This window comes from Scylla paramamosain, chromosome 34 (genome assembly GCF_035594125.1).
Source record: "Scylla paramamosain isolate STU-SP2022 chromosome 34, ASM3559412v1, whole genome shotgun sequence".
NCBI lineage: Eukaryota > Metazoa > Arthropoda > Malacostraca > Decapoda > Portunidae > Scylla > Scylla paramamosain.
In genome coordinates, this window is record NC_087184.1 from 11,184,106 (window position 1) to 11,188,152 (window position 4,047).

General features: G+C 42.6%; 1 protein-coding gene across 1 annotated transcript in view; it reads right to left on the reverse strand.

Annotated features, from left to right (window-relative positions):
* The window catches only part of LOC135090168 (tigger transposable element-derived protein 4-like), a 31,640-nt gene that overhangs the window by 15,999 nt on the left and 11,594 nt on the right, over positions 1-4,047 (reverse strand). The window lies entirely within an intron of this gene.

Genomic DNA, 4,047 nt, shown 5'->3' on the forward strand with positions numbered 1-4,047 from the left:
TTTAATGCTGAAAACAGTCTGTTAATAAATACATGAATGTTAAAATAATCGATGTATACACAGGGAAGACGGTCAGCCCTTGTAGTGTGTCCTTGACCTACATGTTTGTGTGTGCAAGGTAGTTTTTAGTAGCCTGTAATCATCCTATGGAGCACTGACGGTAGTATTGATGCTGTACGGTGGCCACGGTTGTAGAGAGAGAGAGAGAGAGAGAGAGAGAGAGAGAGAGAGAGAGAGAGAGAGAGAGAGAGAGAGAGAGAGAGAGAGAGAGAGAGAGAGAATTGTCGCTCGTCATGAATATTACAGTGACACCCTGAGTCATATAAGCCAAGAGGAAATGACATTTGAAGGGCACATTGCAGATTCATGGAAGTTTAACATGGAACATTCAGTGCAATAACATCCAGGAGCGACCAGCTTAATCCTGGAAAAGTCCCCCATAGCACTCGTCGCAGAAAACGGAAACAGATAATCAATCCTAATGGGCGACTGCCTTAAAATACTTATATAACAAAACGATCTAGCTATTCCCGTATTTTGAAACGCTTTCTTCTTCCACTTGATTGTTTTCGAGCGACATTTTTTTTAATAATGGTGCAGAATCACTGTTGAAATAATACTAGAATCTCGAAAACACTAAAAACACCAGTAGCTTCCACTACTAAGCCAGTTAAATAAATGTGGACGCCGAAACTTTCGAAAATGATTCCTGCAACATCAGAGAGGTGTAGAGATCAGTCCTTCTCTCTGCACCAAGATAGATATTGCTCATGCAGGTCCCCCAGACAGCGCCACTCGATCGGCAACTGTCGGAAGGTTAGGGATCAAAAGTCTGTGAAAAAAGCATCAAGAGGCAGGAGGTAAATCGAAGTCGAGGAAATCGAGAGCGAAGGAAGGCAGGTCAGGGCGTGATGTGGCGAACAGGTGACACGTGCAGATTTACAGCAGCATAATGACAACCTGAGAATCGTAGGAGAAAGGAAGGCTGGCTGAAATTAATGGAGTTTTGCTAAGGTGAAACAGAGAGGCAGTGGACAACATATTAAGTAAAACACTTGCTCGCCTTAATAATTTGAGTTTGACCATAGTAGATGAGAGAGAGAGAGAGAGAGAGAGAGAGAGAGAGAGAGAGAGAGAGAGAGAGAGAGAGAGAGAGAGAGAGAGAGAGAGAGAGAGAGAGAGAAACTCATCGTTGTCAGAAGCACAAGATAATTAATTTTTTAATTCGGCAGTTTAATTACTCTGTCACCTATCAAGAAAGTCTTTCTTAATTCGGGTTTGGTAAATTTTTAAGGACATTGTCCATGAGTATCTAATTACTATCTCTACAGACCATGTAGCTGCAATCAAGCTGCTCAAAAGGGAAAACCTGACCTGATGAGTGACAAGATGCTGTTGTACCAGTCAGGAAATTGTCCCGAAATTCAAATACTTATCTAGCCGATGGAGTGTCATGGAGCGTGCCTGTTGGGGTTGTCAATGACTCAACCCAATGACCTAAGTTGTCAGTCAATCAACCCATTACCTAGGTTCACACGAAGGAGTTTTGGTAGCGCACAACAAGAACATGTGATGAGCTGAGGTTGTACACGTGCTAGAAATCTGGCGGAGATGACACCCTGCCACGTTTGCCTGCACCATTTTTCCAGCACTCACTGTCACCACTCAGTGCTGTGTCGACATAATCCTCGAAAGGGAGGTGCTGTTGAACAACATGAATTCTCGTGGGTTTACTCCCTGTGATGCTTGCATCATTAGTGCATGATACGTCACGGGCAGGACATCCAGGAGAGGGGACGCTGCGTGCGGCGCGTGAAGCCTGCTATGCCAAGAGACAAGAAAATTACGACATTTTATTTTTTTATTTTTTTTTTTATCTTGAAAACTATGTAGGAAGATGTGTATCGTGTGCACGGCATGAAGCTGCGTTAAATGGGACGGCCTGAGCAAGCGTGGGGCAGTGTCTCCATTGATCTTCAGATACCTAAATGCCAAAATGGCTCACAGCACTTTGTGCGTGTAGAGTGTAGACCATTCTCAAGGTTTGTGGTTCTTTCTACTTAAAGGGAAAACTGCTAGTTGTCAATCACATGCGCTGGCAACTCTGTTCATGTTCAACGCCACGTGTGTTGCTGACGATGGAACTGAGTTTCGTAATGAGATCTCATCAGGAATACGCTCACAGTACAACATCACACACACCACCATTCCTCTGGCGGACTCGTACACCGGGTAAAAAAGAAAATACTAGATGTAACCTTAATTGAAGACGTTCTCTTGGTTTACTTTACCACTGTTACCGCCAAAAGGCCTAATCGCAGAAGGCGTAAGGACATATAAAGGAAGGAAATAATTAATTGTAGTAGTGAAGATGGGAAGTAGAGCGAGACGATGGTGTAGGATGGTACTGAGGCCCGATGTTTACATCCGAAGGTGTCGAGACAGCATTAACGGGTAGATAAGATATAGGGGAGATGAATAATTGTGCTGACTCAATGGGCCTCCAACGCTGACCTCTGGCAGAGTAGAGGGGCGCTTTATCCCTCTGGTTAGGTCGAGAGGTGGGGAAAACAGACGGCAAAATACCCAGGATTGTTCAACAGACCCCGAATACGTAAGCTGAAGACACAACATTGTTCTATAGGCTTCGATGTTGAGACACTATATACGTTGTGAACCGCAAGGAATGTAATTGTTGCTATAATTATAATCTGTGTTTTGACCAATATATGTACTTACAATCCCGAAATCGCTTTTGTCAGGTTTAACCGTAACTGAATAAACTAACGAGTCAACGAAACGGGTCTAATTCCTATCCATTTGTTGCATTATGGCGGCAAAAACCACCTCTTCTTTACTTTCCGTAGCCTCGGGACTAGACAGTCTCAGAAGCATTGGGTAATTCCTTGTAAAGGCTCGAGTCTTTACCTGCGGATAACACACATGCCCAAACACGAGTTTTCTCTCAGACAACAATTAAGACTCTATCGAGTGGGGTTAACCTTTTTTCAAGGCAAACTTAACCAGTCTAAGCATGACTACAACCTTCATGTGGTGCACGCTCGCACTCGCACTTATAAACGGGATGGACAAATTGTCTCACTGTCTCTTTGGCATTGATACAGACCTTTGATATTTATTTGACAGAACTCACCACGAGTGATTTCACCATCAACAGTGAGGTAAGAGCTGATAAGCAGAGACTGGGGGTAAGTAACTGTCGCATTCACGCACGGCCCCCGAGACATCCGCTCATCAAGTGTCACTCAATGTAAGCATCCTTTATTTTACACACACACACACACACACACACACACACACACACACACAGATAGATAGATGAATGGGTAGTGACCATAACGTAAATTATTCGAAAAACAAACAAAAAAATCATCTATATAAATCCGGGCAATTAATTATGGCAGTAAATAGGTAGTCATTAATTATGGTGCAAATAACAGACTAAACAACAACAACAACAACAACAACAACAATAATAATAATAATGATAATAATAATAATAATAATAATAATAATAATAATAATAATAATAATAATAATAAAACGACTTAAACACACCTCATAAACATAACTTGGAAAAATATTTGGAAAAATTTCTATACATGAACCATAAAACACCAAAGCAATGAAACAGATAAACACACACACACACACACACACACACATACATAGACCTCCAATCAAACCTTATTCCAACACCACCCTCCTTGGTTAGCATCATCCACCGCACACACACCACCACACCCACCCCTCTACCCACCCACCCATCCACTCACTCACCACACGAAAGCAGAAATTAATAGACCCCTTTAAAAGACATGGCAATAGTTGGTGGCTTTGCTGGTGGTGACGGTGGAGGGCTAGACGGGTGCCAGTTCACTATTAAACACCATCATAATACTCTTACAAGCCTACAACCTCCTGATGGCCAGTCTGCTGCTAATAAGGTGAGGTGTACACTATCTAGTCATCCCAATTCAAGACGAGCGCCAGAAAGATGGAAAATTACGAAAACCTTCTCTTTCG